General features: G+C 38.8%; 1 protein-coding gene and 1 non-coding gene across 5 annotated transcripts in view; one reads left to right on the top strand and one right to left on the bottom strand.

Moving 5' to 3' along the window:
- The window catches only part of nrxn3a (neurexin 3a), a 383,783-nt gene that overhangs the window by 339,259 nt on the left and 30,539 nt on the right, over positions 1-13,985 (top strand). The gene's annotated exons all lie outside the window — the stretch shown is intronic.
- On the bottom strand, positions 9,662-9,736 carry trnal-uaa (transfer RNA leucine (anticodon UAA)). Its single transcript has one exon. It is a non-coding gene; the product is annotated as a tRNA-Leu (tRNA).

Below are 13,985 nucleotides of genomic sequence, written 5' to 3'. Positions count from 1 at the left end.
GAAGAACAATTATCAGATTAAACTAGTTTAGCATCGGTTCAGATCAGCACAGAAGTAAAAGACTTTGGTTGAACACTTATTGACAAAAGGGCATAGAAAGATGAGAAAATATCAAGCATTTAAAGCTGCAAAAAGTAGCTTAGCAAGACATAAATAACATTTAAATACCTTAAATGTCATGAAATAGAGAGAAATAAATGCAATAAGCAATGTAAACAATTTAGGTAAACTTTGTTAGCATTGCTATTACACCTGGCTAAATGTACAAGAGAACAACTTTTCATTATTTTTATTCCTATTAAAAAGTCAGCTGCTAGAAATATTTCACTTACCATTAATAATGATGAAGTTATTATCTTTAGGAAGCATTTTATCCTAATTCAAGTGGTGCTGAATCAGGAGCACATTTACTACACTGAAAAAAGCAATTATGTAAAAGTGTACACAATAATGGCTAATTTTTTAATACAACATACATTAAAAAATAAAAATAATAATTCCTTGGCTGAAATGTCAATACATTCCTATATATATTTTGTTTCTGCATTTTCTCCCCTTTTTCTCCCGACTTTTCTTTAGCACGTCCAATTGCCCGATTGCGTCATGCTTCCTCTTTACCAATGCCGATCCCTGCTCTGATTAAGGAGGACAAAGCTAACCCATGCCCCCTCCAACACGTGGGCAACAGCCATATGCATTTTGTCACCTACACTTTGACAAGTGCAATGGAGATCAGCATTGTGTACAGAGAGACACACCCTCTCTCCCCGTCTCTGTGCAGGCGCCATCAATCAGCGAGCAGAGGTCGTAATTGCTTTAGTTATTAGAGAGTCCCTGTCCGGCTTTAATATCCCATTCCTATCTGAACAACAGGCCAATCGTTGTTCATGTGGCCGCTCAGCCCAGACGGATGGCAGAGCTGAGATTCGATACGATGTATTCGAGATCCCAGCTCTGGTTCCAGTGTGTGTTTTTACCACTGCACCACTTGAGCGGCTTCCTACATGCCATTTAAATAAAAACTGTAATTACATTTTTGACAAAATTCTCTTTCCTCTTATGTACAGTGAAGTCAATTGTCATTCATATTTACTATAAACCAGAATCTAAAACTTGAAGCAATGAAAGTAATGTAAGTCTAAACCAAATCATCTGTAGCCATGTTGTTTCTGTACCAGCCATACTTTCTAATCTTTATAACACGTGAATGTAATGTCGAGTGTTACGTAAGGCACATGTACATTGCAGATAGTTGTCTCCCACATGTGAGAAGAGATATTAAGAATAAGCAGACTGCACAAACATTAAAGAGATGCTGCCTCAGATTGATAGAAATGTGTGGTTCCACAACTAAACTGGCACCAGTTCAAACAGCAGGACCATGGAGCATCTTTTCTTTATTCGTCTTTAAACCCTGCAATGTGCATGACTTCTATTTTGTTCATCTGCTGCAAATTCTTATCAAAATAGTAGATGTAAAATGCAGATAATTGTGTGGCACAGTTCATCAGCTAGGCACATCAGCAGACATTTCTCTTGCTGGGTTATCACTCGGAGTGCACTGTGAGAAAACAAACAGTGAGAAATTGCCTCCTCTTTCATTCGCAATACCTCATGGAAACAAGACAATTCTCTGGGATTTAATTAAGCCTCCACACGGCGATACTCCTAATTATTCTCACACAGGAATTGTGGATCTTCTTTGTATTCATTGTTTGTGTGGAGTAAATAGTGGCTTTGTAATGAAACATGTTCCAGTGTTTGTAATAGCTGATTGTTTTTGAGGAAATTGGCCTGAGCTGCATTATATAGGATTTTCTTAATGATGCAATCATGCAACTTTGCAGTTAAGGTATAAATATTTTGTAATAAGATCATTAGTGCTTAATTTACCTACAACCATTTAGAAAAGCTCCATTACACCAACACTGAAAAGCAAATCATAAAACTGTACTAATAAACTTAATTTGAGCTACTTTTAATGGTACATTGAAGCTATAAGGTAATATGTAGAAATAACTGAACTAATATTGAATTTAAACATTTAAAAAAAGCATAATGCAGTTAAAAAGCAAGATTTAAAAAACTAGATCAGTCAACTGATCATCTCAAAGTAGAAGGAAAAGATTTCCTATGTTTTTACTGATCAACTTTATTGTATTTTGTACGTAAATATTAACAAATTAAGCATTTTATGCCTGCAACACCCTAAAAAAATTTTGGGACAGAGGCGTATTTACCCATGTTCCCTCAGCTTTCCTATTAATAAGACTTTTTAATACAGGGAGATTCACTCAGAAGAGGCCCCAAATATTCTGTAATAACTCCTGCTTGGACAAAGTAATCTGAACGAAACAACATGCAATGTGCTTGTCAGTATATGGAGCTTTGAACAAACTGAGATGTCCTCCGTTTGCAACTTCCAGGTGCATACCCGTCGCTCGACTTCTCAACAGGATGGTGGTGTACAGCATTGAGCAGCGTGTCTTCGTGGTGCCAACCTATTGGGTCACCAATACGTTTAAGCAATGGCAGAATGAATTTAGGAATAAAAATAATGTTTGTGACATACACTGATTAGGCATCTCCTTGTTTGTGCTGATTTTTATTCCTTGCTTGCCTTAAATTTGGAGCCTTTGGTAGATCCTCTACTATAAATTCACCTGTGTATTGTGGAATGATATAAATTGATGTAACTTAAAAATTACATAAACATTTTTACAGCAATTTTGCTTCTGCCTAACCTTTTTGGATGTGTTGCCAGGACCCAGGACCTTCTTGCTGTGAGGAGACAGTGCAACCCACTTAGCCACCATGCCGCCCAAATACAAAATTGGTTCATATTTACAAAATACAATCAAGCTGGGTCAGCACATGATTTGTAATTAAATTATTAGTTGTGCTATTTAAAAAAAATAAAACAGATTAAATGAAAATAAAAACACTATAAACTCTATAAACACTACAAAAAAGACAAAGGTACCTCTGTACAGCACTTGAGTTTTGATTAGTTTAGGGGGAAATAAAATCTAATGTTGCACAACTTTCTCACGACTTCAAAGCATTTGAGCGAACAGATCACAGGTTAACAGCCCGACCCACAGAGACTGAGAGGAAAAAGTCCGTCAGCAAAAGGAGTTGCTGCACTGTCACAATAAAGCTTAATATTTCTCCAGAGTTTGTGTTTAAAATCCAATTATGTGGAGGCTGGGCGGGAAGAGAAAGTGGCCGGCATGCTGCACACAACTGATATGTTTCAGAAGGTGCTGACAAGCCACATGGGAGAAAAGATATTAAGAATGAGCAGACTGCACAAATGTTAAAGAGATGCTGCCTCAGATGTATAGAAATGTGCAGCTTCCACAGCTAAACTGGCACCAGTTCAAACAGCAGGTCCATGGAGCATCTTTTTTTTTTTTGATGAAACCAGCTCTTAATGTTCAGTTTTTAATGCTGAAATGTGCATGACTTTTATTTTGCTCATCTGATGCAAAATAGTAAATAAAACATTCAATCATTCAATCATAATTAAGGTGTAGAAACACATAAGGTGTAGAAAATCAATTATTTAAAAAAAAAACTTTGTGGTAACCGTTAGAGGAGGGCCTATTTCCTGTTTCAGCAAAACTGTGACCCTGTGCACAAAGCAAGATTTATAAAGAAGTTTGTTGTGGAGGAACTCTAGTGGCTTGCAAAAAGCCCTGACCTCAACCCCACTGAGCACTTTTGGAACAGATTGAAATGTTGATTGTGAGCCAGGTCTTCTTATCAGACATCAGTGTCTAACCTCTAACTATATAGGCACAAATGTCCCATAATCACACCCCAAAATCTTGTCAAAAGCCTTTTTAGGTAAGTGGAATGGCATGTACAAGAAGCTCATACTGTACATATAAAGGAGGCAAGGTAAATTGCTTTACAGCAAGAACAAATCTAAATAAAATGATAGAAATGCAGAAATTTGCTTCAAAAAAATGGAGGCAAATCGTTTATATGTTCAAACAAAATACCAAACAAATAAACAAATTTGTAATATACTATTAAACTCGATAATAAAACTGCTATAAATTTTGTATGAGACATGAATGTCATTACAGCGCTGTGCTGACATAACCTGTAGTTACTATTATAGCTTTCAATATCGAGAGCCATTCAACTTAGGTTGCATGTTAATTATTTGCCATGTGTTTAGTCGCATGTATTAATTGTTGTTATAACACTTCATGACAATTCTGCCTTTGTTCTTCTTTGGCTGCACCCGTTAGAGGTCGCCACAGTGGATCATTTACCCAAACCTTTTGCACGACCTTTCTCACTGCATCCATAAACCTGCTCTTTGGTCTTCCTCTTCTTCACCATTCTCCCAAAATAAGTCTCATCCCTCCTCTACACATGCCCAAACCATGTAAATCTCTCTTCCATAACTTCCTCCAAAACACCCTACCAACGTGTTCCGTCCAATAAACTCATTCCTAATTGTTCCTAATGTTCTTCTCATCCTTCCTTATAAGGATCTAATCAAACCCCGCTCTGTATCACGCAACCTCCGAGCCACTAGTCTCGCCCGACTTGATCCTCCACCAGGACTCGAGGAAGACAAGCATCAAGGCTTCTCTGTACTTGTACCCAAGTGGCGGAACGAACTTCCTTTGTCTGTCTGAACATCTGAGTCTCTCGCTGTCTTTAAAAAACGATTAAAAACCTTCACCTTATTACTAACTTACTTACTCACTGACTTACTAACGCTCTTATTCCTATTCATTGGTTTTAACAGGGTTTTAGCAGATTTGTGTTTTTGGACTGTTGTTTACTTAAACTAAGGTAAGGTAAGGTAATGTTCAGTATGGAAGCACTTCTGTAAGTCACTCTGGATAAGAGCTTCTGCTAAATGCCAAAAATGGAAATATAATAATAATAATAACAAGAAGATGTACTTTATTTGTCACATATGCATATACAGTACAATTAAATTCTTTCTTCGCATATCCCAGCTTGTTTGGAAGCTTTGGTCAGAGCGCAGGGTCAGCCACCTTACAGCGCCCCTGAAGCAGACAGGGTTAAGGGTCTTGCTCAAGGACCCAACAGTGGCTGCATAGCAGAGCCTGGATTTGAGCCCCAAATCTTCTGGTTGATAGCCCAAAGCTCTACCCACTAGGCTACCACTGTCCCAAGAATCACAGCATCTTCATCTTTGCCACCTGGAGCTCCCCCCAATGTCAATTTGTCAGTGCCACCACATCCATATAACATAACAGGCCTTATTATGTTAAAGATTAAAAATCAACTTTTGTCTACATTCTACTACAAATGTCATGTCATGTCTTCTCCTTATGATGCTCCCATAGACTTGTTCTGGAAGTGAAATATTTTAGATCACTGAAGCTCCATCTACACAAAGACAGAGCCGACAATTATATTTTATTCCCCACTGAATGAAGAATGACGATAAAGAAAAGATTAAAGTAACTAGTTTATAATAAACAGATACATACTGTGTATAATAGACATTGTAAGATCTCAAAAAAGTAATTTTCTCTATCAGGACATTTGTGCAGGACTGCATAATGTAATTTAACCAAAACCTAGTCAAACAACAACAGACCAACAACACTGCAGTTTGGTATTCAAATAAGAGTCACTGTGCCTGTAATGGACCGAAACAGTGGTGTACTGTGAATGGCATGTTGCTGGTTAGAAGCTTGTGGCAAGAATCAACGTATCTAAAGCTAATGAACAGAACGATGATCTAGCACTGTCGTCTCACAGCAAGAAGTTCCTGGGTTTGATTTCCAATTAAAGCAGTCCGGGTCTTTTCTGTGTGGAGTTTGCATGTTCTCCCCATGTCTGTGTGGGTTTCCTTTCCTTGGTTTCCTCCCACAGTCCAAGGACATGAAAGCAAGGTAAATTGGAGATACAACATTGTCCATGACTGTGTTTGACATTAAAGACTCAAACTGATGAATCTTGTGTAACCAGTAGCTACCTGTCCTGTCATGAATGCAACCAAAAGTGTGTAAAACATGACGTTAAAATCCTAATATAATAACAATAATAACCTTAAGATTAACCAAACCTTTAGATGAAAACACAAATGCTATTCTAGCGTACACTGATTCTCACATCGTGTACACAGGAGAAGTGTTCTGTTTCATTGTGATATGTGATCGTGGTCTATGCAATATTTTATTACCACAAAGTAATGTCATCAGTTTCAGAAAAGTCTAGGGCATCTCTGTCTAACAGGATGCATTTAGGATGAGTGAACATATAAATATCGGTTGTCAGATACCACGTGAAGCAAATTTCTCTAGCATTGCATCACCTCGCGGGGAAACAGGTCACATTATTCACATATCTGAGTGGGCAGATAATAAAGTGAGGCTGGAGAGTGGCTGGCCATCCATAAACCTGATATAGTGGGAATGTGAGTGTCCTGTGTCTCTATCTTCATTACCTTCACTTCCCACTCTTCAGACACACCCCCAAGTGGCTCTTTATCTCCGTGCCCCTTTTGCGTCCTCGACCGAAATTAAACAAGCGCTCTGAAATAAAAGACGCCACTTTAGATTTGAATCAGTAATTGAAATAAACAGTGTATTGCTTTCTAATTTTAGCCCGGGCCACAATGAGGAGCACTCCGTCAGACTGGCGCTCGTATATGGTCCCGGGTGACCTTGCACTTCTGGCTACGAGAATGATTAAAGATCAAGCACTGGAACCATTTCCTTTCAAAGGAGAAGATGAATGGTGGCTGTTTGAAACTGCCTGCTTTGCCTGCGAGCAATTAGATTGTAGTGTGAAGCACACACAACCCTATGTTAAAAGGGAACAAAGTGCTCAGGATTGTATTTTGCTGCAGGTGTGAGTGGGTAGAAAGAAATATATTCCTGCAGAGATGTATAGTGTAGCAAATGTAGGAGCCTATTCAGCTTGTGAACTGCTTCAGGCAATGGCAGCATGTCTTCCACAATATAGCACCTGAATCTGATAGAACAGGACGACTGAGAGGGTCGTTTTTTTGGATTAAGAAATTAGTTTCTATCTTTACATGCTTAAAACCTTCACATTCATAGAAATCTATCAGCTTTACATAATCTGACATTAGGATGGCCAGTGACCCTCACCATCCACATGCGGACTTAAATATAATGATCAATATTTGTCATAGAAATATTTCTGTGTCTGGGTGTGTGTTAGAAAGAGACAGCGTCCAGATTATTTTGTCACAAGAATTGCCAAACCCCCTTGTAAGTCTACTTTGTTTAAACAAAAAGGAATAGTAGACATACAGTATGTGGACCAAAGTATGTGGATACCTGACCATGAGCTTGTTGGACATGGCGTTCCAAAAACAATAGACGTTAATATAAAATGCCCCCTAGTGTATAACAGTCCCAAATCATTTGGGAAAGCTTTGTCTGTGAGAATCTGTCATTCAGTCAAAAGAGGATTTGGAAAAGGACTGGCATGTGGCTGGTGTTCATAAGGTGATTAATAGGGTTGAGGTCAGGACTCTGTGCAGGCCTCTGGTGTTCCTCTACACCAAACTTGTCAAACTATATCTTATAGGCCTCGCTTTGTGCACAGACGTTGCTGTTTAATCCCCCAGGAATGCTGGAAAAAGGGCCTTTCTCAAACTGTTTCTCTCTTGTGTCATTAATTTTCTATATCTAGTAGCACTTTATGTGTCTGGAACACATAATCTCAGTAATTAGGAGAGTAGGTCACATATTTAAGCCATATAAAACAATTTACCATCATAATCTTAAGACACTCCCAATCTTGTCAATACCAATTCCCAATTGTGAATTCGCTGCTGCTTGCACAACCTGTGATCTGACCAAGGCAAGCTGGACCACCACACTTACCCTCTAACATGTGTCCAATCTGTGGCGACTTCTTATCACCCACAAGTATTGTGTTCGCAGTCATCTAGACCAGTCCTGAAGACTGGATTACTGATTAAACGTTGAGATCATGGTTGCTTATAAATATTATAATGCTTTAAGACAAATTTACTGAATAATCTAGGACATAATCGACCGTGACAGCTCGTGCAAACACATGACATCTTTCCTGACACGTTTTTGATATTATATGTCAGTATTATGACACAGGCTTCTAATCCAATATTATAAAAGTAATCAAAAAAACAGAAGACCACTGACCCAAACAGAATAGATTTACTTCCAGAGAGTCTGACATATAAACGTGTTAGTAAGATGAAACACCTTTGGGTGAGACGAGGAAAATGGTACATAAGGTGATCCCACGGCATCATGCTATTAAGTCGAGCCTGATACTCATGATCACTGGTGCTTCTGGGGAACGTTCAGTGAGATGAGAAGACAGGAGACGGCGATAGAACAGAAGAGACAGTTCATGCCCGTTTTGAAAAGAATCTTCTCACATTATTGATTTGGCGTGTAAGACAAGTTGCTCGCTCTTCGCCTGTCAGAGCAGAGATGGACAAGATAGCATCGACACTCCCAGTGGAGAGAAAGGCAGAGATCATTATCTCATAAAAAGAACGAAGCACAGTTTGACTTTCTCTCTCAGCCAGGTTTTAAGCTATGCTAAATCACTCAACATGATCCAAAAAAGGACAGACTCTGATCTTAATTACATGCTAGATTGAAAGAATAATAATTAAAGATGTCATTCTGACCTCAACCAATGAAGCATGGGCTTATTTTAATTTGCAAATTAGACTCAATTAGAGCAATCGCTGTCAAGTCGATTCCGACTCCCGGTGACCATATGGATAGTGTTTTTCCAGAACATCCTGTCCTCTGTTTGGGTCTTCATGCTTCTTAATGGTTCGTTTATTGTCTCTCTAAATGTATCCATCCATCTTGTTTTTGGCTGTCCTCTTTTTCTTTTACCTTCAACTCTTCCAAGCATTAATTGGTTCTTCTCATTATATTCAAAGTAATAGAGCTTCAGTTTTGGTTTGATTTGGTCCAGGATCAATTTCTTGTTCTCTTTACCATCCAAGGTTCCCTCAAAAGTCTTTGCCAGCACCAAAGTTCAAAGGCAGTGATATTCTTCCTGTTTGGCTTTATACTGTTCACCTGTATGGAAAAACCACAAAAAAGACCATAGTCTGGACAATTCTGATCTTTGTTTGGAGAGACGAATATTTACCAAAGATATTTTCCAGTTCCTTCATTCTTGTTCTGTCAAGCACTGTATGTGTCGTATTTCTTGATTCAAGAAGATAAAAAGCCAACAATATTTTTCTTGAAGACGTGTGGTGCATTCTTTAAGTCATCTTTTGGAAGACTGATCATTTGGTCATTTTTTCTTAACTTTAGAGGCACATTAGAAGTTTGTGGTCTGTTCCACAATCAGCTCAAGACCATGTCGTTGACGGTCTGAATTAAAACTGAGCTTGTACATCACTTAGATGTAGGCATGATTTCAGTTGCGCTTGGTTTACTCACCAAGCACTTACTTAGTTAGAAGGGGTGTAAAACAGCCCTACATATGTGTTTTTTTTTTTTCAACATATGACGCAGTCTGTTAAGTACTTGGATAAAATTGAATAAGGTAGTTATTATTTTGTGCATTACCACTTCAGCACTAGAGTCTTAACACCCCTGCTGTTACATCCATTTAGTTGCATAGTGTCTAAATTCTCCCAAAAGTGTCGTGTGATTACCAGGAGTGGGGTTCGAACCCACACAGACATTGGATCTTAAGTCCAACGCCTTAACCATTCGGCCATCCTGGTCACATGATAATAATAATTTACTACATTTCTGAAATGACTGGCGTATCTTTACGCCTCATAAACACCATCATACTCTTCAATGAAAGGAGTTATTTTGTAAATGACTTGCCTTTATTTTGAACTAACCAGTAAATTAGCTTTATTTTGCTCAAGTGCTAAAAGTGGTGAAACTAACCGTTTAACAAGCTTCATTTCCCAGTAGTGTGGTGGCAGCGCTATAAAACAAAGTAGCTTCTCAGTAGATTAAATAATATCATTCAGTAGTAGCGTTTTTAGAAGTAGTACATCATTATTTTGTAGTGAATTAGGTTTTGGTGAACTCCAGGTGATGTCCAGGTGTAAAGATGTTGTTTTGGTTGCTTAAAGAAAGTGTTAGTAATGAAAACTTAGTCACAAAAGTTTGTTTTTCTCCACTTTCCAATGCAGTGTTGCTTGTTCTTCCCTCTTTCTGATGTCTGAGTTTGGCATTCCAATCTCCTGTAACCAGCAGGACAGTCAATCTGTTGTTCCTTCTCATTTGGATTTCCCTTTTAGAGTACAGAAGTGGTTTACCACTGCCTTGTTCTGCACAGTTGAATTGATTTCATTGCAGTTGTCTCTTTTGTGATCCTCCCTCCTCTGACATAGTCCTGCTTTGCTGCTGCCCAATATAGGAAGTAGTTTTAGTCCTTTCTGCCATGGCCCTGACAGGAGATAAAACTGCAGGCTCTCTGATGCATGTAAGCCTTCTCACATCATCAAGGCATTATACCATGAACAATTACTGAAGTTCGCTGGTTCAAGTCCCAATCACAGCTAAGTTGCCACTGTTAGGCCCCTGAGCAAAACCCCAAACCATCTGCTAAATGTAAAAATGTAAACAGGCAGGTATGACTGACCATGTCTGAGGGATAGAGGGATGGATAAGGTATCGCCTGGTGTGCACTGCAATGACGACACCTGCTTTCTGGTCAAGATGTCTACATAGGCAGAGAAAAGTATACCTTGTGTTATGGCTCTATGTAGAAATCTGCCACTGGCTAGTAAAAAGAGCCTCATGGCTTCATATGTTTATATCCTATATGGCCAAAGGTTTCCGGAAACCCACTGTGATCCTAAATATTTATTGTACTAAATTATTATTACTAAAATATGCCATTATTTCTTATTTTCATTCAGTGTAAGTCGTCAAGTCAAATGTATTTATATAACGCTTTTGACATTGTCTCAAAGCAACTTTACAGAATCCAGGACCAACAGATAAAAACACACTCGGTTGAGCAAGCCGGGGCGACAGTGGCAAGGAAAAACTCCATTAAAATTACAGGAAGAAACCCTGAGATGATTCAGACTCACCAGGGACCTCCATTCTCCTTGGGTGGCCTTGAGAATAATTTAAATGAATTAGACTTGGCGCCTAGGTGGCGCACCGAGGCACCGAGATTCTGAACTCCTTGGTCTGAAACTCGGCGTTGCCACTGGTCAGCTGGGCATAATTGGCAGTGCCTGCAGCAGACACGTCTCTGCTAGGGCAGTATGACCGGACTATGTGGGTGGGGTCTTTAAACGCTGTTTAAGAATCTTGATTGGCAGATAGAGAGGCACCTGAGCAGAATGCATAGGTGGAAAAAAATGAATTAGACTTACTCGAATCATATATACACAAACTAAAACTTATAATTTGTGAAAATAATAAACAAGCAATTGGAGCAATTTACCAGATTAACAGTTTAAAAAAATCATATGAACTTTATGAATTCAATTTATTCTGAGAAAGTTCCTCTTTTTTTATTTGTTTAAGCCGAGGTGCTTTAAACTCTGTTGCTTTTACCTGATCTGATTATATTTGTGTGGTTCAGGACACTTTTGGTGCTTTGTTTAAAACCTCTCTCTGGAGTCCGACTCTTCCATCAGTGTTTTAACCTCCGTCTCCTGTAATTCATAGTTAATCTATACATCTTAAAATGCATTGACCATCTGGACACCTTAAATCAGGAGGGGTGTAAAAACATGACAAGGAAATTCTTAAATCTCCTTGATTATTCCAGTCTCAGCACTTTTCTGCTGCGCTATAATCGATTAGGAGTGGGGCTCAGCTGTGAAATGAATGATTCGACGCCTTTCTTTACTCTAAATCACACGACGGGTGCTATATCTATTTGATATACTTCCATGGACTTTCTGCTCAGAACGCGCTGATATATTTGCCTAGGAATCTAAGCTGAGATTTGCAAATCTGAGTGTTGGCAAATATTCATAAAAATGTTTTACCTGGTGTAGAATTTAAATCTAGCAGCTTTTAGTACAAGCTAATGTTATTTACATTTATTTAATCATGAAATTAAATGCAGTGCAAAGCCAATTTCAGGTCTGAGACTTGCTTTATGTATGTCATATTTCAAAGAAATTGAACATTAGTTCATGTTTTTTTTTTTCAAATGTCAGGTGACATGCTAAATAGTGTAATTACAGGCAATTTTGTCACCTCAATAACAGACTTTCTGTGTTAATGGGGTTTTACACTTTACATTAGTTTAAATGCTGAACATTACACAAAAGGATGTCTCTGACCTCGACTAATTTCCACTGGTGGAAAAGCCGAGAGAAAAGAAATGATTACTGCACATTTAAATACTTTTAACAGTCAGTGCATGGTAAAAAGCACAAGTGGAGACTGAAAAATCTCAGCTTTAGAAGCTTAGCGGTGAAGATCTGCCCCTGTGACCAGGAGATCATGACTTTAAGTCGCTGAAGTGTCAGGGCTAGATGGGAGTAAGCTTACAGGAGTTTTGACCTACTGTGATGGATTATTTAACCCTGACAGGTCCAGGAGTGCCCATGAGGCTCTTAACTCTGACCCTTCACCTTCATCTTGTGTGTAGGTATCAGAATGTGAAGAGGAAATTAATGGGTTGCAGGCTGTTGCATTAGGACTGCTTAAAAACCTTGGTTTATGCTTCAATCTGAACAGGGTTATGAAGCATCATGTGATCAGTAAGATGGGCAGCAGTCAAAGTAGTTTAAAAGTCACTCAGAAGCAAACGTGTAAACAATTGGCTGGTTAAGATGTTTGTGTCCCTAGATATTTAGTCTTCTGAAAATGAGCACAATAAATTATTGCCCCACAGTAGTCAATAGTATTTAGACATACTGGGACTTACCTTAACATTCTGACTCTAATCAGGCTTCCGGTAACACATCATACAGACACAGCATTGCCTGTGTACTGGATCAAGACCAGCACAAGCAGTGATCTTCATTATTCGGCACGGTGGCTCAGTGGGTAGCACTGTTGCCTCACAGCAAGAAGGTCCTGGGTTCGATCCCCAGGTGGAGCGGTCCTTTCTGTGTGGAGTTTGCATGTTCTTCCCGTGTCTGTGTGGGTTTCCTCCGGATGCTCCGGTTTCCTCCCACAGTCCAAAGACATGCAAGTGAGGTAAATTGGAGACACTAAATTGTCCATGACTGTGTTTGATATAACCTTGTGAACTGATGAATCTTGTGTAATGAGTAACTACCGTTCCTGTCATGAATGGAACCAAAGTGTAAAACATGACATTAAAATCCTAATAAACAAACATCATTATTCGTGTACATCAGTTGTTTAAGGGAATCACCACACAGTTTTTTACTCATATGTAAAAAAAAAAAAAGCTATCAGAGCATAGTGTAGATCATGGAGCTTAGGTACTTCATGAGGGTCATTACTACTGTAATGAAAAGTGATGTCAACAGTCCAAGCATTTCCCTTTTTGAGTGATTAGTACCCAAACATTTGCACTGATGAGAATCAGATGCTGTAATAACTACATTTACATGGTCTGGGAACGGGATGTCCAACAAGCTCATGTTAAAGTGTTTACCTGACTTTGGCCATAAAGTAAAAGTCCTTTCATTGGATGAATGCCTAAATATAACACGTATATCTGAAAAAGCATAAACTAACCTGAAGCTGGGCTTTCATTAGTAGTTATCAAAATAATTTAGTCCAAGCTAAACAAACTAAACTCTTAACTAGAGCATTATTGCTGCACAGTGGTGGAGCCAGGTACAAGGCCACGGTTGGAGAGTTCATAAATGCACTCTAGACGCATATTTTATGAGCCACCTAGTGGACATATAGCATACACTTATTTTACACTCCGTCATGCAGTAAGAGGGATGAAAAGAAAGGGCTTCATCTGTGCAAATGTCTGATTCAGTATCATTATTCTCATATTCTGACAATCCAGGGGCGATTCTGTTACTGTGGCGATTTAATTTGACCAGT

The sequence above is a fragment of the Trichomycterus rosablanca genome, chromosome 13 (assembly GCF_030014385.1).
Source record: "Trichomycterus rosablanca isolate fTriRos1 chromosome 13, fTriRos1.hap1, whole genome shotgun sequence".
Lineage (NCBI taxonomy): Eukaryota > Metazoa > Chordata > Actinopteri > Siluriformes > Trichomycteridae > Trichomycterus > Trichomycterus rosablanca.
Note: the sequence above shows the minus strand (reverse complement) of the source record. Positions and strands in the feature narration are given on the sequence as shown.